This window comes from Gossypium hirsutum, chromosome D11 (genome assembly GCF_007990345.1).
Source record: "Gossypium hirsutum isolate 1008001.06 chromosome D11, Gossypium_hirsutum_v2.1, whole genome shotgun sequence".
NCBI classification, from domain to species: Eukaryota; Viridiplantae; Streptophyta; class Magnoliopsida; order Malvales; family Malvaceae; genus Gossypium; species Gossypium hirsutum.
The window spans coordinates 25,308,018-25,333,579 of NC_053447.1; the positions used below are offsets into that span (position 1 = coordinate 25,308,018).

A 25,562-nucleotide genomic window follows, 5' to 3' on the forward strand; every position below is an offset into this window, starting at 1 on the left:
CGTATAAGATAACTTGTTCAATTAATAAAATAGCTAATTCATTCAATTTTTGTTGAGATATTATTAATCTTCAGTAAGATTTTATCAATTTTAATTTTGAGAATATTTTCTCCGTTGCTGTAACAAAAACATGAGTAATTAACATTATACGCATTTGAAAAGGAACGAACTCTTTATGAATAATTATGTCAATTGAGTGTCATTTTATAATGTGATAATTTATTTGAAAATAATATTATAATCAATTCAAATTAAATACGAAATTTGAATATTATTATACATCATAAAAATTTGCGTTAGCATTTTAATCGGTTGATGTACCGAATTATATTTTAATTAAAATATGAAGATTTAATCTTAAATTTGGACATTATATAAGAATCGAAATTGGAACTTGATTGATTGTTTGAGTCTTTAATAATTAATTCAATAATTAAAAATAGAGAGCTTATTATATAAAAAAGCCTTGTAAATTAATTCAATAATTATTTGACTCTTTAATAATAACAACATAATTAAGCCTATAAAATAATATCAAAACTTGCAAAACTGCAACTAATAATGGCCAAAACAAGCAGGAACCAGAGCCTATAAAATAATATCAAAATCGGGCAACAATTTCCCCTTTCATCTTCTACTCACTAACAACAAAAACAATTTTTGAATTGCAAAAACTGTACTAACAACATTTTACAGAAGGTAAACTACTTCAAACAACAGTAGAGTATCACAATCTGTCTGAATTTAAATGGCAATTCACAAGTCTGGATCAGTCATTAAGCTAACTTAGAAAATGTAGCCGTAATTGCTCACTGCCTCAAGTCTACAGTTAAGCTTATTAACTTTGATTGCAACCAAAATGAACCTAATGGTTCTGTACTACTACCTATGAAATAATAAACATAGCTTATACAACTTCAATTAACATACTTGCATGCCTTAAAAGTCTTTGGATTACAAAACAAAGGAAAATAGACAACAATCTTCCATGTATCAGATGTAAGATACAACCCTAAACCCAACACCATTGCACCTAAGCTAAGCAAACTGGAACAAAATCTAGCCAACAGAGCAGAGCATTACTAACAACAAATATAAACAAACCAAACAGACCAAGACGCAACAACAACTAAAATTACGCAAAATCTCCATTGTTTGGAATTTGAGCAGATTAAGTATGCCAAACAACAACTAAACAATCATAAAGCTCATTAGCATGCCAATGAAAAAAAACAACAGATCGAAATCAGTTAAGTAGGAATAGCAAGGGAGAGCAGATTCGTCCCCTCAAGTTTCTCTTCACAAATCGCAGAGGAGTTTTACTTGGGGAGGAAAACTAACCTGTAACCAGGGAAATCGGGGAAGATATCGATGAACAACAACCTGTAATGAGAAAGGGAAATCGATTAACTCCCACAAATAATGCAATACATGCAAGAACCGAAACAAAGAATCGAAACAAATAATGCAATACAGGTAAGAACCGAAACAAACTATTTAGCCCTAAAATTATGTCTTCCAATCGAACATGCAAAACAATCTTTGGAAAAACCTCTGGAAAACTAACCGGGTGAATGCAAAATCGGCCAAGATTGCGATGAAGAAGGTGTCTAAAATATGAAAAGGGAAATCGATTTGGGTTAGTGAACAGTTAAAATAAAACAGCAAATCGATGACGGACTGAGTGGAAGGGAAAAGAACTTACCTTTGCAAGGAGGCGTCGGAGAATCTGAGGACTGAGTGGAAGGGAAATCGATGAAGAAGGCTGAGGACGAGGGCAAAAAACGGAAAAGCAGAGAAGGGGAAAACACGGATTAGGGAATCGGGGATGAGGGAGCGTAATAGTTATTACGCGCAATAACTGCATAGGGGGGTATTGGATTACACGCGGATTGGGATTACAGCCAACCAAACGGTGTAATAGCAGTCGGCCCGCTGCATAGGGGGGAATACACATGCATTCCCCCCAACCAAACGCGTTCTAAGTTTTTCTTTGTAATTTAGTTTTTAGTTTTTTTTCTTTATGGACAGCTTTTGATATTCTAAGTTTTTCTTTGTAATTTAATTTTTAGTTTTTGTTTCTTTCTCTTAGGGTTTAGATTTCTTTTTAGTTTTTTTCATTCGCGTTCTTCAAAGAACTTGATTTGTAGATGCAATCAAACGTTTGAGGATTTCTGCGCTTCATTAATCGAATACAATCAAGATTCTCTAAACTTTATTCTTGATTTATTTTTAATGCATATATTTATCATCAAGTTTACTATGTTTATTGATTCCATGAGGGACTAATCCTTTTATGGGGGATTAACAAGTGGATGTGTGATTAACTAATCGTTATGTAGGGTTTTTTTAGCGGATCAACTGTTTGGGAAAAATGAAGAACTTAAACCTTAGGAAGTCATTTAGGTGAGAATTAACCAAAAATCGGTATGGTCTATCTGTGAACACCTTAGCCCTAAACTGGTTTGGACTGTTAAGTCGAGAGATAATTAGTTCTTACCGACTCATTAGTTTAGTGGAAGATCGAGAGATCCTGTTAGGGTAACGACTAGTTGATTGAATAGAAACCTAAAATAGGAATTAGTTATAATCACCAAAGTGAGGTAATCACCGATGTCTAGATTTGATTAAGTTTATAGGTTAAGTTTTCCAAAGTCTACTTTATTTATGCATATTTTATTTCGTCATATATAAAAATCCAAAAATTCTTCTTTATGTTTCATCGTACTATAATTTATTTAAAATACTAATTAGATCTATTGGCGTTTGAGTTAGTATTAATCTAGTACTCGCCTCTCTTGGGTACGATCCTCAGAGAACTCACTTACTTCGTTATAACTATATTACAACCTGATCCGTATACTTGTAGACACCGCCTCAATTGCACATTTAGTTGCAGTATTCATACTCTGGATATTAATATGTTCGAAGGCGGTCACTCCTCTCTATTAAGCAAAAAGATGGTAAAGCTTTAAGAGAATTCATCCGCAGATTTAACACTACAATGTTGAAAGCTAAGAGGTTAATAGATGAGTGGGTTATCATTAGGGAGCAATTTTGCCCATTACACATTTATCTCATGGAAGGCCACTTTATAACCTCACTTTTGATTGAGGATAATTGTTACACATACTCAACTAAAGGTACATTCACCACCTTACTTTGCTAGACATACTTTTCTTAAGGTACCTTCGCCAGTGGCCTTCCTCACCCCAAGAGTTGCTTAGTTTTATGCACATTTTGTAACACCCCTAACTCGTATTCGTTGCTAAAATAAGGTTTTAGAGCATTACCAGTAACCATAATCTAAATCATTCATTTCAAAACATTTCAAAAATCATAATATAATTCATCATTAACATGCATAACGTCTCTTTTTCAGGCCTTTGAGGCCTAAAAATCACTTTAGAAATGATTTGGGACTAAATAAAAAATATTTGAAAAATTTAGAAACAAGTTAGAAAAATTTTAACTGTAGGGGTCACATGGCCGTATGGGCATTCGAAGTAGGGACACACGGCCGTGTCCCAGCCCATATCTGTGCCCGTGTAATTTCACTGACTTAGGTCACATGGCCAAGCCACACGCCTGTGTGCCAGGCTGTGTAACCCTCGAAATGGCCTCGCATGCCCGTGTGTCTGGCCGTGTGGACCTAAAATGTGCCTTAAACCATAAGTTTATCATTTCCTTCTTGCTTGGGCATTAAGACACTCAAAAACCATTCGTTTAATCCATTCAAATCATGATCAAGCACACTCAAAATATGAAAAAGAAATCATCCTAGGTGCCTAACCAATGTACCCTAATTGGTACCACATTTATATCACCCAATCATATCATCAATGCATCATTCAAATCAAAATTTTAAACATGCCAAAATCCATCAATTTGGCCTAGCTCATATCTAGCTAAAACATCAAATTATATTCACATACACATAACAAGCATTGGTTCAAACCAACATGCCAAATTATCACTTCAAACACAAACATACATTTATATACTTAAACCAACATTACACTTATAACTTCATTTACAATCCATATACAAAAAAGCTATCAACTAGACATCCTAGATACGTGCCAACAAAAAAAGATAAATGTCACCACATTTGAGATCAGGATCGTTGCTGGATACTGAATTAGCGATCAAAAGAGAAGTACCTAACCTGCGCGCGAGAAAAACAAAATCGTACGCTGCGTAAAACTCAATGATATTTCAATAATCCGAACATTTAAAGACAAGAGAATGCAAAATGAAAAATTGAATTATAAACACATATTAATGTCTAAGATCACAACTACCATATGCCATATTTTTTAATTCATACATAATAGCATATCATTTCATACTATATTCAATTTACACATGCTGTCATATTTCATTTGTTTAACAAATGTCCTAATTCACGCACTTGCTTTACAAAAAGCTTTTCAAATATCAAACCATATTTGTTTATATAATGGCATTATCCATTCAATATTCAATTCGTGAGTAAATACCTCATGCATCTCATTTAATCACAACATATCTCATTTTTTTTTCATGTTTCAAATCACTATCTCATTTTCAATTCACATACAATACCATTTAATATCGATTATAGAACTTATTATTTGATTACCCCTATTAACATGATTCGGACTTGGAAGGATACACGGATCCAACCAACACGCTAGTTTGGCACCCAGTGCCTCATCGGATAAATCTGAAGTAATAACTGCGCCGAGTGCTATATAAATTGACACACAGTGTGTCATCGGTTAAACTGAAGTAAATTGGCACTCAGTGCCTCATCGACTTAAAGTTCAAGAAATCCCTGAATCCTTCCCATCCTATGGCATGCCATCTATATCTGGCTCAGCCCGATACAGTTAATAGGGTTCCAATTCACTTTTCAAATACAACTAATATCCAATTATCATAATTGCACATTATCACATTTACACATATATTTATTTCAATTCAAATACTCAATACATTCATAATATATATACTAATTCAATCCATTTCAATAAATTATAATTTCAATTCAATATCAAAGTGCCAAAATACTCACCTCAACCACTTACCATATGCATTAAATCAAAATATAACAATTAGTAACTAGATTTAGATTATAGAAATAGAAATCGTGGATTTCAAGCTATTTGACGTCGATTTTCTCTTCTCCTTTTTAGTCGAGGATTCCGATACGACGTTAGCTACGAAAGTAAAACAATTAAAATACATTAATTCAACACAATTCAATTTAACATTGACTATTTAAAATTTTACTCAATATTTGCTTAAATTCCAATTTAGTCCCTAGATCGAGACTAATTTTTATTCTTCACATTTAATCTTATATTTTATACTAATTTCACTTTAATCTAGATTTAACTCCCTATTTCCAATTAAACACCTAAAATTTTAAATTTTCACAATTTAGTCCCTATTACACAATTTACAATTTGTTCTACAATTTAATTCTTTCCCATTTCTAGCTTAAAAATATATCAATTGAATCCCTAATACTAAAACAATATAACATTAACAACATTTAAAATCTTAATAATTGTTAAAATTTCAACATGGGTCGGGTAGTACTAAACACCGGGATTCTAAAAATATAAAAATTACAAGAAAAGAGACTAAATTAACTAACCAATTTAAATTTGAACCTTAAAAACCCTTAGATGCCGTGCGTTCTTCCTTCTTTTCTTCTTTCTTTTATTTTTCATGTCTTTCTCTTCACCATTTTCCACTTACTTTCTTTTTATCACTTTTATTATTTCATTTATTATGTTTTTATCATATATTATATATTATATAATATATGTTTACATACTTTTAAATTTATTAACTATTATAATATATATCATATCATTAACTATTTTAACCCATTTACCGTTCACTTAAAGAAACAAGGGTATAATTGCTTCTTTAGCCCCTTTAATTATTTTTAAATCAAAATTCAACTTCTACCTTATACTCGATTTAATCCTTATACTTAATAACTTTTAATTTCAAGCAAATTCGTTTAACCGAAACCTAATTAACTACACAGCTAGCTTCATAAATATTTATTAAAAATATTTTCGAGTCTAATTTACGGGAACGAAGTTCTAGAAGTGCACTTTCCGACACCCCTGACTATAGGGTCGTTACATTCTCTCCCCTAATTAAATTTCGTCCCTGAAATTTACCTAAAAAGAGATGGGGGTATTGAGATCTCATCGTCTCTTTTGGTTCCTAAGTCACTTCCTCGACACTATGACTACGCCATAGCACTTTCACTAACAGAACTTGCTTGTTACGCAACTCTTTCACCTCGCAAGCCAAAACCTCAACTGGTTCTTCTTTATATGACAAATCGGGTTGAATCTCAATGTCTTCCGTCGAAATAACGTGAGATGGATCCAAACGATATCTTCTAAGCATTGAAACGTGAAAAAAGTCATGCATTTTTTGTAATTTCGCAGGCAAAGCTAAACGATATGCAACTGGTCCTATTCTTTTCGTGATCTTATACGGTCCAATAAAACTAGGACTCAGCTTCCCTTTTCAACAAAATCTCAAAATTTTCTTCCAAGGCGAAACTTTAAGAAACACTTTGTCGCAAACAGAATATTCGGTATCTTGATGTTTGAAATCTACATATGATTTCTATCTATCGAAAGCTATCTTCAATCTATTTTGAATTTTCTTAACAATATATTCCATTTCTTGAATTAATTCTAGCCCAATCATTATTTTTCACCTAATTCCATCCAACAGACAGGTGTTCGACACTTATGACCGTATAAGGCTTCATACGGAACCATTTGAATACTCGATTGAAAGCTATTGTTGTATACGAATTCGACTAAAGGTATGTAACTCTCCTAACCCGATTCAAAATCAATAACACAAGTATGAAGCATGTCTTCCAAGATCTGAATAACACGCTCAGATTGTCTGTCCGTTTGTGGGTGAAAAGTTTAGCTAAAATTAAATCGCGTACCAAGAGATTTGTGCAACTGTTTCCAAAATCTCGAAGTGAATCACGGATCTCGATCAAATATTATCGACATAGAGATACTGTACAATCTTACAATTTCTTGAATATAAACTTCAGTAAGGTTTTGGAGTGACCAATCAGTCTTAACCGCTATGAAATGAGTTGATTTCGTAAGTCGATCAATAATCACCCACACAATATTTTTCTTACTTGCCGATAAAGGTAACCCCGTTACAAAATCCATCGTGATACGATCCCATTTCCACTAAGGAATAGAAATAGGCTGAAGTAATCCGATGAGAACTTGATGTTCTACCTTAACTCGCTGACAAGTTAAACATTTAGCTACATACTTGACCACGTCTCTTTTCATTCTTGGCCACCAATAAGATTCTTGCAGATCGCGGTACATTTTTGTTCCTCCTAGATGCAAAGCAAAAGGACTATCATGAGTTTCACGAAGTATCAACTCTTTTAATTCAGAAGCATCCAGAACGCATATTCGGTTATGAAATCTCAAGCAACCACAATCGTTAATGCTGAAATTTTCTAATATGCCATTCTGAACCATTTCTCTTTTGTTCGCGAGTTTGTCATCATCTAACTGCGCTGACCTGATCCGATCAAACATCACTGGTTTGATCTTTAGTTAAGCCAACAAACTTCCATCGTCATTGATACTGAGCTGAGCAAACATTGCTCGCAAATCAACCGTTGCTTTTCTACTCAACGAATCAGCTACGATGTTAGCTCTACCAGGGTGGTAATTAATAACACAATCAAAATCTTTTAGAAGCTCGACCCAATGACGTTGTATCAAATTCAACTCCTTTTGAGATAGGAGGTATTTGAGACTCTTATGATCGGTATAGATATGACACTTTTCGCGTACAGGTAGTGTCTACAAATCTTTAGAGAAAAAACCACAGCAGCGAGCTCTAAATCGTGTGTCGGATAATTGCGTTCATGCATCTTTAGCTGATGAGATGCATAAGCGATCACTTTCACCTCTTGCATCAAAACACAACCGAGATCGCTAAAAAAAGCATCATTATAGACCACAAAATTCTTTCCCGATTCTGGTAAAGTCAAAACTGGCGCTTCAATCAACATCTGCTTCAATTTCTCAAAAATTTCTCAACACTGATCGCCCCAGACGAATTGAACATTCTTATGCAACAACTTTGTCATCGGCAAAGCTATCTTTGAAGAACCTCTGACACATTTCTCGATGCTTTCCACTAAACAATTGCCTCGATCTTTTTTGAATCAACTCTAATCCCGTTTGCAGAGATAACATGACAAAAAAATACAACCTTTGATAACCAAAATTCATACTTCTTAAGCTTTTCATATAACCATTTCTCTCGTAACAATTGTAAAATGATTCTGAGGGGTTGCTCATGCTCGGATTCAAATTTCGAATAGATCAAAATATCGTCAATAAAAACTACCGCAAATTGGTCCAAATACGGTTGAAAAATACGGTTCATGAGATCCATGAATGCTGACAGAGCGTTTGTCAATCCAAAAGGCATCACTAAGAATTCATAGTGATCATAATGCATACGAAATGCCGTCTTCGGTACGTCACTATCTTTCAATTTCAACTGATAGAAACCCGATCTCAAATCCATCTTTGAAAAGAGAGAAGCTCTTTTCAGTTGATCGAATAAGTCATCGATATCGATTCTTAATCGTCAACTTATTCAATTACCGATAGTCAATACAAAACCACATCGAGCTATTGTTCATTTTGACGAAAAGTACTAGAGCTCCCCAAGGCGATATACTAGGGCGTATAAAGTCGCTTTCCAGTAAGTCTTGCAATTGTATTCTTTTAAATCTTTGAGTGCCATACGATAATGGGACATTGACACCGGAGCTGTACCAGGAAACATTTTAATTGTGAACTTAACCTCCTGATCTAGTAGTAATCTCGATAATTCTTCAGGAAACACATCAGGAAATTTGCAAATAGTTTAAATTTTACTGCTCTGACTATCACCAGAATTTGAATTGATAACATAAGCTAAAAAAATGTCACAGCCTTGATTGAGAAGTTTATCAGCTCGAATTGCTGAAATGATACAAGTTGATCCACTCGTTCGAGCTCCATTCACTTCAATCATACCACTGTCTTCACTCTGAATAACAAACTTCTTTTTACGGCAACAAGAATCACCCCGTGCTCCGTAAGCCAATCCATGCCCAAAATCATATCAAAATCGCGAAACAACATTATCAACGAATCAACAGGGAAGGTTATATTTTGTATCACTAACGGGCATCCCCTACACACCTAATCCACTAACACAGATTGTCCTAACGGACTAGACACCACTATCGATACACTAGACGTCTTAGATTTTAAACTTCCCGACTTAACCAATTCAGTATTAACATATGAATGCGAAGATCTTAGATCTATCAAAGCATAAATAGGTTCTGGATGTAATAAAAAGATACTTGTCACAGCGTCATTAGCATCGCCATTCTCACGTGTCCGCACAATATAAGCTCGGGCTGGCGCTCTGGCCTCCAACTGATGAGTAACAGCATCATTTTCCTTTCTAACACCACATCTCAAAAATAAACTACCTTGATTCGACCTGTAACCCCTAGGTGTAGGCATAGATCTCTGAGAAGTAACAAGGGTAGCATTCTCATTCTTCGAACACTCTCTAAGAAAATGTTCCGTGGATCCACAGTGAAAACAACCTCAAGTTAACTTCCAGCATTCACTATAGTGCTTTTTCTTACAATGCACACAAATCAGAATATCAATATCCCTGATTGGACCTCACACACTACCCGTGGACACAGTGGTTTTCGATCATGATTTTTATCAGCTCTATCTGACTTATAAGTCGACCTCTAGCTACCACGAAATTATTTTGATCTTTTTGGTTGTGGATTTGAACTAGCAGCTCCAGGACGCTTTCCAACAATACGAGTAGTCTTGTTCTTTTTATCAAAACCTAGAGCTTGTTTTACCATTCTCGCCCATTCAACTAAATCCACAAACTCCGTAGTTCATCATGTAAATTACGCAAAAATCACATGCAACTTTCAATTTTAGTCGGTACAAATTCAATGGCATACCTACTAAGTCACGAAAACTCTCGTTCATAATCAACCACAGACATTCCACCTTGTTTCAGCATAAAAAACTCTTGTCTTCTATCTTCGATATACACTTCGCCCACATATTTCTTTTGAAATTCCTTTTGAAAAAATTCTCAATTAGCCTGATCTATGGATACGTGGCGTGTCATTGACTGCCACCAAGTATATGCTTCTCATTGCAGTAGAGAAACAACACAAATTACGCTTTAATGTTGGTTGCATTCAAGTTGTTGCAAAACGCGTTTAGTGGATTGAATCCAAATTTTAGATGCGGAAGAATCAACTCCTTTCAACCCTAAGAATATCTACGTAACTCTTTTATCGGAGCTCGACAAATAGGAGGAGCAGATGCCGTAGCCTATGTGGTTCTCGCAACACGCTGAAGAGTATCAATGATAACTCGAAAAAATTGCGAGTCATCTCCTCCTTTAACATTAGATCGCTTAACGTTAGGTTGTTGAATACTAACTGGATTAACACTTGGTGTTACCGATTTGGTGTCATCTAACTCATTTGAGACATCATCTCCAGTATACATCTCTTGATCAACATCGTTATTATAATCATCCGACATTTTCAACTATAAAACAAAAACAAATATATCAGCATCCAAATTCCGATTCAATTCGACTCAGCTATGACATGTACCTCTAGACTTAATTTTGAGCTCGATTTAGTCTGAGAATCAGCTAAACTTGTAAGCTCTGATACCATTAAATGTAACACCCTGACCCGTATCCGTCGTTAGAATAGGGTTTCAGAGCATTGTCGAGTAACCATAATCTAAATCATTCATTTCAAAACATTTCAAAAATCATAATATAATTCATCATTAACATGCATAACGTCCCTTATTCAAGCCTTCGAGGCCTAAAAATCACTTTAGAAATGATTTGGGACTAAATCAGAAATATTTGAAAAAATTAGGAAAAAGTTATAAAAAATTTAATTGTAGCGGTCACATGACCGTATGGCCATGCCGTGTGGGCATTTGAAGTAGGGACACATGGCCATGTCCTAGCCCATGTTCGTGCCCATGTAACTCATTGACTTAGGTCACACGGCCAAGTCACACTCCTATGTGTCTTGCCATGTGGGCCTAAAATGTTCTTTAAATCACAAGTTTACCATTTCCTACTTGCTTGGGCACTAAGCAACTCATAAACCATTCGTTTAATCCATTCAAAGCACAATTAAACACACTCAAAACATGCCAAACAATCATCCTAGGTACCTAACCAATGTACCCTCATTGGTACCACATTTATATCATCCAAACATATCATCAATGCATTATTCAAATCAAAATTTTAAACATGCCAAAATCCATCAATTTGGCCTAGCTCATATCTAGCTAAAACATCAACTTATATTCACATACACATAACAAGCATTGGTTCAAACCAACATGCCAAATTATGGATTCAAACACAAACATACTTTTATATACTTAATCCAACATTACACTTATAACTTCATTTACAATCCATCTACAAAATAGCTATCAACTAGACATCCTAGGTACATGCCAACAAAAAAAGATAAATGTCACCACATTTGAGATCAGGATCATTGCTAGATACTGAATCAGCGATAAAAAAAGAAGTACCTAACCTGTGCATGGGAAAAACAAAATCGTACATTGAGTAAAAATTAGTGATATTTCTATAATTTGAACATTTAAAGATAAGAGAATACAAAATGCGCAATTGAATTATAAACACATATTAATGTCTAAGATCACAACTACCATATGCCACCTTTTTGAATTCATACATAATAGCATATCATTTCATACTATATTCAATTTACACATGCTGTCATATTTCATTTGTTTAACAAATGTCCCAATTCACACACTTGCTTTACAAAAAGCTTTTCACATATCAAACCACATTTGTTTATACAATGGCATTATCCATTCAATATTCAATTCATGAGTACATAACTCATGCATCTCATTTAATTACAACATATCTTTTTTTTTTCATGTTTCAAATCACTATCTTATTTTCAATTCACATACAATATCATTTAATATCGATTACATAAATTATTATTTGATTACCCATATTAACATGACTCGAACTCGAATGGGTACAAGGATCCAACCGACACACCAGTTTGGCACCCAGTGCCTCATCGGATAAATCCGAAGTAATAACTACACTCGACACTATATAAATTGACACCTAGTGTCTCATCTGTTAAACCGAAGTAAATTGGCACTCAGTGCCTCATCGACTTGAAGTCGAAGAAATCTTTAAACTCTTCCTATCATATGGCGTGACTCAGCCCGATACAGTTAATAGGGTTCCAATTCACTTTCCAAATACAACCAATATCCAATTATCACAATTGCACATTACCACATTTACACATATATTTATTTCAATTCAAATACTTAATACATTCATAATATATGTACCGATTTAATCCATTTCAATCAATTATAATTTCAATTCAATATCAAAGTGCCAAAATACTCACCTCAACCACTTACCATATGCATTAAATCAAAATATAACAATTAGTAACTAGATTCGAATTATAGAAATACAAACTGTGGATTCCGAGCTATTCAACATCGATTTTATCCTCCTCATTTTTAGTCGAGGATTTCAGTACGACGTTAGCTACAAAATTAAAAAAATTAAAAAACATTAATGCAACACAATTCAATTTCACATTGACTATTTAAATTTTTACTCAATATTTACTTAAATTCTAATTTAGTCCCTAGATTGAGACTAATTTTTATTCCTCACATTTAATCCTGTATTTTTATGCTAATTTCACTTTAAGCTAATTTAACTCCCTATTTCCAATTAAACCCCTAAATTTTGAATTTTCACAATTTTGTCCCTATTACACAAAATTTACAAGTTGTTCTACAATTTAAACATTTCCCATTTCTAGCTTAAAAATCTATCAATTTAATCCCAAATACTAAAACTATACAACATTAACAATATTTAAAATCTTAATAATTACTAAAATTTCAACATAGGTCGGATAGTACTAACCAGGATTCCAAAAATATAAAAGTTACAAAAAAATAGACTAAATTTACTAACCAATTTAAATTTGAACCTTAAAAACCCTTAGATGCCGTGCGTCCTTCCTTCTTTTCTGTTTTATTTTATTTTGCATGTTTTTCTCTTCACCTTTTTCCACTTACTTTCTTTTTTATCACTTTTATTATTTCATTTATTATGTTTTTATCATTTACATACTTTTAAATTTATTAACTATTATAATATATATCATATCATTAATTGTTTTAACCCATTTACCGTCCATTTAAAGAAAAAATGTATAATTTCTTCTTTAGTCCCTTTAATTATTTTTAAATCACAATTCAACTTCTACCTTATACGCGATTTAGTCCTTATACTCAATAACTTTTAATTTCAAGCAAATTCACTTAACCGAAACCTAATTAACTACACAACTAGCTTCGTAAATATTTATTAAAAATATTTACGAGTCCAATTTAAGGGAACGAAGTTCTAGAAATGCACTTTTCGACACCCCTGACTATAGGGTTGTTGCACACTCTACTTGGTGTCGAGGGTAGGCCAATCAATTTCCCTTGACAACCTTACCATTTTGGCTAGATAACTATCATTTGTCACCCACATACCTTACAATCAAGTCGATTAAGATCATATTGCTAGCCTAATATGGAACCAAGAAAATGACAAACTTGCCTATCAGAGAAGGCTACATTACATGGATAGATCAAACTTATATATGCCTCTCCTAGCTCTTGGGGAGAGGATGGTCTTCTTCTTTCTAAATCAACCTTCTCTCCCTATGACCCAAAACTACAATAGCTTAACAGCTTTCTTTTATCTTCACAGCTCTCCGTCCAATAGAGCGAATCACCATGATGAAGAAGAGGCGGAGGAAGTGGATCAAGATTATATTCAAGTTGTTCGACTCGATAAACAAATATTTGGATGTGACTTGAAAAGAAGAAACTAAATAGATTTAGAAAAAAAATAACAAAAATAAGAAATTTAAAAATAAAGAATAAATATAAATAATATCTAAATAAAAAAATTAGATTAAACCAAAGTGGAAGACGAAACGAGTAAATAAATGGATAAATGGATAAGTGTTTAATTGAACCATTTGAGATATAAATCCCAACAAACTCAATTAATGGCTCTAGTCAACCCTCCAAAAAATAATCCTTGGCAAATTAAAGGATGAAGAATGAAGTCCCACGACTCTTTAAAGAAAATTGAGAAGAAAACTATTTCTAAAAATCACAAGAAAGAAATCTTGCACAAAGAAACTAACTCTATAGTTGAAAATTGTATTAATGAAAATAATGGTCTGCCTAATGAACAATGAATAAGTCTTTATATAAGTTAGTTAAGTACATCCAAATAAAACTCTAAAGTATACTGAACTCTAATTAATCTAACTAAGAAGTAGTTTTAAACTAAATTTTCTTGTTCGACTAAGAAACAAAAACTCGTAACTCGAATTAAACTCGAATTAAAAGCCCGAAACTCGTAATTTCCTTAGTAATCCCGTCTAGAAATTCTATTCGCGTAGTTTTCACTAAAATGGTTATAACTTGAGCTCCCAAACTCAAAATTTAGTGATTCAAAGTGTGTTTCGAAGATAAGAGATAAATCTTCGAACGCTATGAAGATATCTCAACCTAGAAATATCCGGATCTCATCCAAAAAGTCATCATAAGTATGCTAATTTTCTAAACTTAAAAATTGATAGCTTCAGTAAATAGAATTTAATAAATTTCTCCCCATCCATGCATCAGACTATCTCCACACTATTTGATACCTCCTTCCATTGACATTTTTACCATGAAACACATATATAGTTTGGTGGATTTTATATTTCTAAATTTTCTTTATAACCAAAATCTTGAATAAGGTGCATAACTGAAAATCATATTCAGCTTCTCTAGTTTGTAAATTGAAATGGCGATACAGTGATAAAACCACCTCAAAAGGATGTAGCTAGCTGGTGGCTGGCTTTTGGTTTGTGTGGAGTATCTACTGCATTCGATACCTTGGAATTTGCTAGAGTTTGAGTGGTCACAACATTTGCAGGCTTTCCCAGAGCTTAATCAGCTAATCCCAATGTATTTCGTACGGGTGCTTTTGCTCACTTCTCAGTAAATTATAGTCTCTGAAGACTGACTATATCACACCACTCACTACTCCTTAGTCACTGACACAAACCGAACAACACCAAAGTAATTACCAGCGAGTGAGTAATTAAACCAAGGTTTATTTGCTTGCCTAACTTCAAATCTCTCTTTTGTGAACTATAATTTATCTTGACTGGTTTTTTGATTATTTTGTTGCATGAATTTCACCAGTTTGACAAATAGGGTGGGTTTCGATTGTTTTATTCCATTTCCAATGCTTGGAAACTGATTGCTTGCACAAGTTGGCAAGTTGGTTGCCCTTTTGGTTAGGCTTCCATTGCCATTTGGTTATTGCCATCTGCTAGCCTGGTCCTGGACCTGCCTAAGCCTAACCATCTGCTAGATGTTGTGAGCTAATTAATCTGTCAAAACTTGAGAATTAATAATATTTGGGGGACGTGCAGTGTTGGTGTTAATAATCATGTAACCAAGTACTTTGTTGGTGAAGGAGCTAGCTGCCAAATGTTATTAAAACTTCACTTGAAAAGTTGAAACAAGATATGAGTGGAGAGGGTTTTGGGTCGAATCAAAACTATATATTTGATAGTATTTATTTTACAACAGCAATGGTTCATTGTAACTACCAAAGTAATGGTTCAAAATACTAAAAGATTTTGGCTCCATTTGTTTCCTGAAAAATTTGGTTGCATCTTAATGTTGGATTATTTTTGTTATTATTATTTCTTCTGAAATTCAAAGCTGTCAGAGGATGAGAGCACTCACAATCTGTCACTATCAATGTCTCGTCCGACCAAACGTCACCTTAACCCTCAAGACCCCAACGCTAATGATATTTTCTCCAAATATTTTTTAATATCTTCAACCAGCCTTCATTTTTCTTGTCTACTTACGTGTCCTAGTCTTATTCGCCTAATAGATTTCGTATCTAACAGTCATGAGTCTATTCTACATGCGTGACCACCCGAGTATATGCGTCACTATCATCTAACGTCACACATTAAAAGTTCAAAAGAGACATTAATCCATATACGCCAAGTTAAACAGGGATGCATTTATTTGTTTAAATGTAACGTATTGGAGTGCTACCTTTTGGATTAAATATTCTAAAAATGCCAAAAATAAAAAAAATTACATGTTTAAGTCATTTTATCAAAAATTGACGGGAATAAGTTAATTTTACGAAAACGCTTTCAACTGGCAATGTTTTCAAGTGAAAGGCAAAAAAGCGCTTCCATCTAGAACTATTTTCTAGGTGTAACGTTAAATTTAGGGTTAGGATTTTATTTTTTAAATTAAAGTTATGGTTTAGGATTTTTTGGATTTTAGGGTTTTTTATATATATTTTATAGTTTTTAAAATTTTTTATATATAATTTTTTTAAAATTTTTTGAGATCTAAAATTAGTGATTATTTAATTCGATTTTTAGAGGCATCGTATTTACACCAATCGTATATTCTAATTATTCGAATTGTAAAATTTAATTCACATCATAATCGAAATTCGAACTACTCGGTTTGATTGAATATTCCAGTGCATTATTTTTGAACACTGATGTAGGTTTAAAAAATATATCTCAGGAATCCCGGGATATGTGATGGTTGAGTGGCTAAAAGTTGGGGTTGAAATTCTTAGAGAGAAAACGCTCTACATAGGACGCTTTTTCAGTGCATGTTAGAGAAAAGCACTGAAAGCCCCTTCGGCTGGACGTGTTTTTAGTTGACGTGGTAGGAAAACGCGTCTTGCTGAAGGAGCTTTTAATGCTTTTCTTTGATATGCACTGAAAAAGTGACCTACATGGAGCACTTTCTTTCTAAGAATTTCAACTCCCACTAGCTTGGGAAAATTTTCTGAATCAATTGGCACTCACCCCCAGGTTTATAAAAGCAAGTTATTTTAGGGTTGATTGCCATAAGGCATCTACGAGCAAAGAAAATTGAAAGAAGATCAGAAGAAGAGAAGTTCGCAGATTAGGGTAATTTGGAGCTACCACTAAATTTGCATAAAGTAATGATCGTTTTTTGTTGTTCATATTTAATTACAATACTATTTCTTTACATGATTTTTTGTTTCAAACATGTGGAACAAGTTATTTTGTTGAAAATGAGTGGACAAATTAATGCTCTTGTTTATTACAACAGTATAGTGTGTGACACCGAGAGTAGGGTCATTTTTTATCAAAGAACATAGTACGGTTAACTTTTAACCAAAAAATACAATTGTCAGAACTTTGGACAAGAATTAGGCAAAAAATCGTCGGATCCAACCAGATGAGAGCATCGTCCCTTAAATATCAATTTTGTGCTTCGGTCAACCCCGTAAGATATAACACTTTCAATATCAAAGGTGCGAGGGGGTTGGAGGTGATGGTGCAGACGCATATTGGTATTGGATTACCATTTCTCGAGTTATATGCGGAGTTTGCAAGGATAGATGAAGGCCCTTGGAAGAACAAGCTGGGAATCCAACGACCCATATTACCTGTTTGAGAGGCCAGAATGGAAGAACAAGCTGGGAGTCCAACGACACAGTTGTGTGGTGGGTTTATCACTTTGTTAGAAAGTTCTCATTATGATATTCCAAAATCATCAATGGGAAGACACTCATCTATTTCGACCCTAGATGTCAACAATGGTAGGAGGAACACAAAATATTGGACTATTTCATGACATTCAGTTGGTGGTTTTTATTTGAACTTTGGTCAACTGATGTTCAACGCTGGGAACACTTACAAGGGAATGACATCAAGTTCCAACGGTTGGCAATCAATATCTGATTTTGGCTATTTCGACAACTACACAAGAAGGGGTGATGTACTCCTTACAACCTCTATTGTCGAGGGGACATCCAACCCTAGAGATGTTGGTGGGGTTGGGAATAAAGAGGGAACTGACTCCGATGCCGATCCAATCCAGGAGCCCAGTGTCGATAAATAAAAAATTACAGTATTATTTTAATCGGAGCTGGTTCCAACTAACCCAGAAGATGGAGGTTCAGACGGTGAAGGTCCAGGCAAAGATGTCAAAGAAGATCCACGGCTCAGGGCGTACTCACCTCCAGCCCACATGCATAATGTGGACTTATCAACAGAAAATGTGTTGGAGTTTGAAGAGCTATCACACAAACGACTGGGCCATGTGAGTTCTTTGTTGAATTCAGGTGATTTAAAAGCGGGGAAAGAGTTTTCCTCTACAGATGGTTTTGTTGCTACAATGAAGCAATACAACATCAAGAATGATGTAAACTTCCACGTTGTTAAGTCTCGATTTGACAAGTTTGAGGTGAAGTGCGCGATGCTAGACAACAGATTTGCATGGAAAATCATGACTTTTGTTAAGAAGAAGATGGGTTATGGAAAATCACATGAGCTTTGTGGATAAATTGTACAAACTAGAACACATATATAATGTGTGGAGAAACATATTCTCACCTGTCCTAGATAAACATATGTGGCTGCTTGTATCGACCGCTTTATTCAAGTTTTTGGAATATACATTTTATAAATTTACATTATAGTGATTCTGTAATATAGAGTGTATTCATTACGAAATATAAGATGTTAAATTGAATTTAAATTTTAGGATAAAATTATTCTGAATTTTAGATCAATAATAAAGAAATTTACAAATTCAATACCTAAATTTTATTCAAATTTTATACAAATTTCGATCGGGATACCTGAAATGGTTGATAGCTTGTCGTCCAATTATTCAAATTTTATTTTATATTTTTGTTAATATTCTTTTAGCAATTTAAATTAGATATATACACAAATATGTATAAACCCTTAAATATATTTTCTATCCAAACAATAAATATAAGAGTTAATATACTATTTGCCCTCAAAATTGTATCCAATTGTCATTTTGGTACTTTATATTTTTATCAGTTTGATACCTGAAGTTTCCAATCTATTATCAGTTTGTCCCATCCGTGAATGTTGTTAAAAAAAAGGGAAAAAAATAGCAAAAAAAAAAGAATCTAAATAATTTGAGAAAATTTTAATTTTACTCCATTTGACAATTCATGTACCATGTATTGTATTTAAAGTAGTCATTTATTTATATCAACACTAAAAATATTAACGTGTTGGTATCATATTGGTTTTATTATTTGTAGCATCTAATATTTTGCATCAAATTTATCTATGACTTTTCAGTAATAATTCAATTATGTTTCACTTGTTGGCTGTGTTGCTATCAACAACCCATGCGATGAGATGTTGAAAGGGTTTCATCATCAGAAATATTCAAAAGGTGAATCAAAGAATTAGAAACCGAACAAATTAACGTTTACACACCATTGGGTCATAAACTTAACAAATAAAAGTTGTCATCGCATATTGGTTGAACGAGGGATTAACAAATAAACAAGATAACTATTAGTATTTATTAAAGGACACTGCAATTTTATTATTGGTTTCATTTCTCATTTCTTATTAAAAGCAACCAATTCCTTTAAAACAATCAATTCGCAAACCATATGAATAAATCTTCTTATATAAGTTTAGTGATGGTTGAATTGAATTCATATGATCCTTAAAAAAATAAATTGAGATTAAAAAAAATTTATGTTAAACCTTAGTTAATTAAAGGTTATTTAAATTAATTAAGATCAATTAAGATTAATTAACTATTTATTTAAGTATAAAAGACAAAAGTTAAAATGAAAGATAAACATTTCATGCTCATCTTCTTCAACCTCACGAATAAAATAAAGGAAATAATATTTTGGAAGCTCAAACTTTCGGCTCAATTTAGTCATTTTCTTGTAATTTTATGTTTTTGAGGTCCCGAGAGCTTGATTTAGTTAGCCCATATACTAATTTGTAAAACTGTTAAAGTTTTCAAAAGTTTCCATTATTTATTTCTTGAAGTTTTTGGTACTCAATTATTAGATTTTAAGCTTAAAAGTGAAAAATGACTAGTTTGTAAAGTTTAATTGATGGTTTTTGAACATAGGGACTAAAGTGTATAAATTTAAAAATTGGTATAATATTTTTGTAATTTTTTATAATAGAGGGCTATAGAAGGATGTAATTGAGATTTATTTCGAAATCAAAACTCAAATTTAAAAGTTATGACCATTTCGGTTTTAGCGACTAAATTGAATAAACTGCAAAAATGTTAAGGGCATTCGATTAATGAAATTAAATTGATGCATGCATAAAATAGGATGATATAAGATATGTGAAATTGATAAATTGAATTGAATTATTATATAGATCGTGATTTGAATCAAATCGAGGATAATCGGGGAAAAGACAAAATTACCAATTAGTTCTTGCAATTCAACTTATATGTTGATTTAATCAGGTAAATTCATATGGTGTGTTTTGTTTAAATTGTTTTGCATTAAAAATTATGAATATATATATGTTTAATTGAAATTTATATTGTTTATGTTTTGGTACAAAAGGTAAGATTTGGACTAAATTGTAAACAAATGAATATGAACTTATATGTTGTGTATCAACTCGGTTTCAGTGGTGTCAGAAATAGTAGTTTCAGGACCACAATTCCAACGTGTGAGTTTGTAAATATTATTTATTTAATATTTACGAGGTCATTAAAGTATTGTGTTAAAGTTTGACCCTTAATTTTGATGTTTGGATAGTTAATTAAAGAAAAAGGACTAAATCATAAAAATTATAAAAGTTAAATGCTATTAGCTTTTATAGGTCAAATGGGTTGGAAAACATAATTTAATGGATTTAAATGGTAATTAAACCTTTCTTGAAGTTAGTGACCGGTTATATGTTTGATTACTTAAGTTTTATGATTAAATATATATATAAATAATGTTAATGTAATAATAATAAAACATTAAGAAACCACTATCATCTTCCCCATTTCTTTTCGTTTCCAACTGAAACACCATTTTAGTAGCTAAAGGAGCTTCGACCTTGCATGTAAGTCCATTTTCACCCGTTTTTCATGAATTTTATGTTTTTGAGATTGTTGTAGCTTAATCTAGCTAGCCCAGGGACTATTTTGAAATACTAATAAAGTTTTGAAAACTTTCCATTGATTTTTTTAAAGATTTTTAGTTGTTAATGGTTTAGCTTGATTCTTGATGATGAATTTGGACTATTTTGTAAAGTGATTTTGATTAGTTTTTAGTTTAGGGACAAATGATAAAATGTTAAAATTGGCTTGGTTTTTTTTGTGAAATTTCAGTGCTAGAGGGCTGATTAAGGATGGATATGAATTCGACACCATGGGTTAAGGATTAATTGTGAAAATAAGCTTGTTTAGATTTTAGGGGCTAAATTGAGCAAATTGCAAAACTTTAGGGAAATTATGAAAAATATTAGTAGGAGGTCATATGCATTAAATTAAAATTTATAATGTAATTGAGACTAAAAAATTGAAATAAAATTACTGTATAGATCAAGAACCGATAGATAATCATGGAAAAGAGAAAATTGTTGACTAGTCCCTGATATTGCTATCTCTGTTGTTTGGCCCTGGTAAGTTCTTACGATATTATTTAGTGTATTTTGATAATTTTATTATTGAAATTCTATATTTTTGGTGACATTGAATGTAAACTTAAATGTTAAGATTGAATTGGTGAGAAAATGAATTGATTTGGAAAGTGTTATACAGTTACATGTATCAAGCCTGGATGAACATAGGATAGGATACAATTGACATGCCAATAGGTTATTTTGAGCATTGTACGAGATTGACTTGTGATGAGATGATGAGATATGACATGTTATTATACACTGAGTATAATGGAATTTAACATTTGTTGCAAATTATCGAGTTATATTTACAATGATCTTGGCGTGTTTTTGGGGCAGATGTAAAGTCTACGGGCTGGGCACTTGGTGCCTAGGTGTGTTTCTAGAGGGATGTTAGCCTATGGGCTAAGTACTTGGTGCCCAGGCATGTTCTTGGTTGCATTAGCTCGGTTGAGCATTCTGGCGTGTCTTGGGTGGATATCCGCGTATCCATATTTGTTATATCCATTCATCAGGCAGAATCGTGTTTGTAAAATAAAATATTGACTTGTATTGAGACTTGGTGATAATGTCTTAATGATGACTTGAAAATATATGTTTATGGTTATGGATGATGTGTAGTGACTTGATATGGAATGATCTTGTTTAACTTGAATGGTTATTTGAATTGTGTACTATGAACTCACCTCTTGATACAGTTGTGATTATAGGATTGTGTTTTAGATAATGATTTGCTAAATTATAAATGTGATCATAAGATATGTTATATTGTTTCCAACCTATGAACTTATTAAGCTCAATTGAAGCTTACTCATGTCGTTTTCCTATTTCCTTATAGATATCGTTTAGCGGAACTGAGCGATTGGATCAACTTGAAGAGCACATTATCCAACTAGCTTTCGGTAGACTTTGAAAACATTTTATTTTGGTTATGTGGCATGTAATAGGAGTTAATTTGTATATAAGTGTTTGATGTAATTAAAGTGTGTTTTTAGATTTCAGTCATATGGACTTGTTAATATAATGAAGTGGTTGATCATAATTGGTTTGATATGTGATGATATAATGGTTGAAATTATTTTGAAAGGTTATTTGCATGGTAGATAGAATGGTTGAGTGTCAAAGATATATATTTGGTCATTGGTTACTTGGTTAATGGTAATAATTATGGGATTATACTTTGATTGTTGATTTGGAAATGTTCTAGTTGATTAAGTGAATTGGTATATGTTGTCAAGTGCATACCTAGATATACATTGGTATATAGCTTGTTAGTTGTTAGAAGAATTGATGGCATTTGCCATTTTGTATGGCATTGTTTAGGTAAGCTTGAGTTTGTTAGGAAATGAAATTGAACCTTTGTGTTAGCTCGGAAGGACCAACTTGAGAACACCGATAGGGAAGTTGAATTAGCCTTTGTGCAATAAATAACATAAGGATTTATAATGGTTCGACCCCAATTGCCTACTCTACTACCTTAGCTTACCACAACTAAGGATTTTTCCAAATTTACTAATTGAGCAACCTTTGAGGATACGGTTTAACCTTACAATCTCACTTAAGATTTAAACCCTAAAATCTTAAGATACAACTCCCTTAAGGCTTCTACCCAAATCTTAAAAGTTAACCTTTTCTCAAAGAGAAACAAATCGGCAAACAAAGAAACAATCCTTACAAGATCAGGATGTTTGCCAATTAAGCACAAATACAAAGAAGAACAATTGAGCTAAATGAACACAATGAAAGCTCACAAGTGTTTACAAGAAAATGTATGAAAGAATTAAGCTCTAGGTTGTTTTGATTTATCTTTAAGTTTTGCACATTGCTTTTATTGTTGCTAAACCTTTGGAAGATGGTATTTATACCCTCTAATTGATTTCCAACCATTGTGATTGTTGTAGAAGTGAATATAGTCATTGGGGATGAAATACCAGGTCATTAACTTCACCTGCAGTAACGAGTATTGATACCTATTAAAAGGGTATCGATATTTTTTGTAATTAATACTGATTTTAAAGGCTGTTGGAGCAGGAATATCGATACCTGAGGGATTTATCGATACCAGATCGATACCTAGTAGAGGTTACAAATTCCAAAATATCAATTTGGTATCGATTAATAGAGGGGTATTGATATCTTATAGAATATCGATACTTAGAAAAAAAATATCGATACCTTTTGTCCTGGAGCAATTCCAACTTGTTTGAAAATGATTAAAACATATTTGAAAATGTTTGAATCAATTAAAACCATTTCATATTGATTTTATGAAATTGCTCAACATTACTTTTATTCAAAAACACTTTAATTTGTTATATCAAAACATATAATCCAATAAGGCTTAGTTTAACACTTTGGTTTGAATGTTGTGTGAAGTGCCTTGTGACAAATTGGTTGGAATTAGGAAATGACATGTTTTGAACATGTTGATTGATTGGTTAATGGTATAATTGTATCCTAAGTAAGCATGAATATGTATGGCTTGCATTTGAAGGTACTTTTACGTGCACATGGGCTATCACATAGTTTGACACACGACCGTGTGCCTCACATGGGCATGTGGCACGACTGTGTGCTTTGTTTGATTTTGGTGACTTTAGGCACACATAGCTAGAGTCTGTCACACAGCTTGGCGACACGGCCGTGTGACCCTTTTATTCACGGCATCAGTTTGCTGTACAGTCTAGGGACACAATTGTGGGATATTGTATCACACGGCCTCAGCCTATCAGACAGTCTGGTCACACGGCTGTGTAACCCATGTTTTCTATTTTTACCTTATTTTTATGTTCTGTTTTGAATCAGTCCCTACTTGTTTCTAAATTAATTTTAGAGCCCCATAGACTCGATTTAAGCCTCGTTTTGTATGAATGTTATGATTATTTAATGATTATCTATTAATGTTTATTTAAAGTAAAATTTTGAATTGAATTAGTGTATTCTTGACTTTTTTATATGCTATAGCATCCTGTAACCCTAATTTGACGATGGAGATGGGTGAGGGGTGTTATATTTAATGGTATCAAAGTTGAGATTTAGTCATTTCTCAGATTGAATGTAGGGTGTTTGGAGTCTAGAAATTACATGCCACATAAAACTACAATAGTGTGATGCTATTTGATGCAATCTAACCATGTGTTTCTTATAGATTCAAAAAATGTGGGTAGAATCCAATCGTGCTGCCATTGATTAGGTAGATAGTAATGTCCTAGCTTTCGAATAGGAAGTAAGTCATAGTCTATCGATTTTGCAAATTTTTGAAAGTGAATTCAGAAATGCCTTTTTTGGCATGATGGGTCAGTGGTTCACATAATTTATGCAAGCTAGTCTTGCGACTCAGCAACCTCTACCCCAATTGTGCCTCTTGTGGTACCCCAATATCCCTAACCGACTGAATTGATTTGATGGCCCTTGATTGATAAAATCAGAAAATATGGTACCGATGAATCCAGAGGTAAAACAGATGATGATCCAACTAGAGCTAAGTATTGGTTTGAAAATATCAAGAGAGTTTTCGATGAAATAGCCTATTCCCTTGATAATTATCTCAGATGTGTCGTGTCTTTGCTTAAAGATGAGGCCTATAATTGGTGGTCAACGTTAATAGCGGTGGTGCCGAGAGACAGGGTTAATTGAAATTTCTTCAAATTTGAGTTCAGAGAGAAATATGTCAGCAAACAATATCTGGACAAGAAAAAGAAATAATTTATTGAATTAAAGCAGAGAAATAGATCTATAGCCGAATACGAAGAAGAGTTTGTGCAGCTTAGCAAATTTGCTCGTGAAATTCTATCGGCCGACGAAGAAATGTGTGTCTGGTCCGAAA

At 33.1% G+C, this 25,562-nt stretch overlaps 1 long non-coding RNA gene across 1 annotated transcript; it reads right to left on the reverse strand.

Moving 5' to 3' along the window:
- Positions 1 to 935: 935 nt before the first annotated feature.
- LOC121223026 (uncharacterized) lies at positions 936 to 1,672 on the reverse strand. The gene is made up of 2 exons (XR_005920371.1): positions 1,568 to 1,672; positions 936 to 1,383 (listed from the first exon to the last, which is right to left on the reverse strand). It is a non-coding gene; the product is annotated as an uncharacterized lncRNA (long non-coding RNA).
- Positions 1,673 to 25,562: the final 23,890 nt, after the last annotated feature.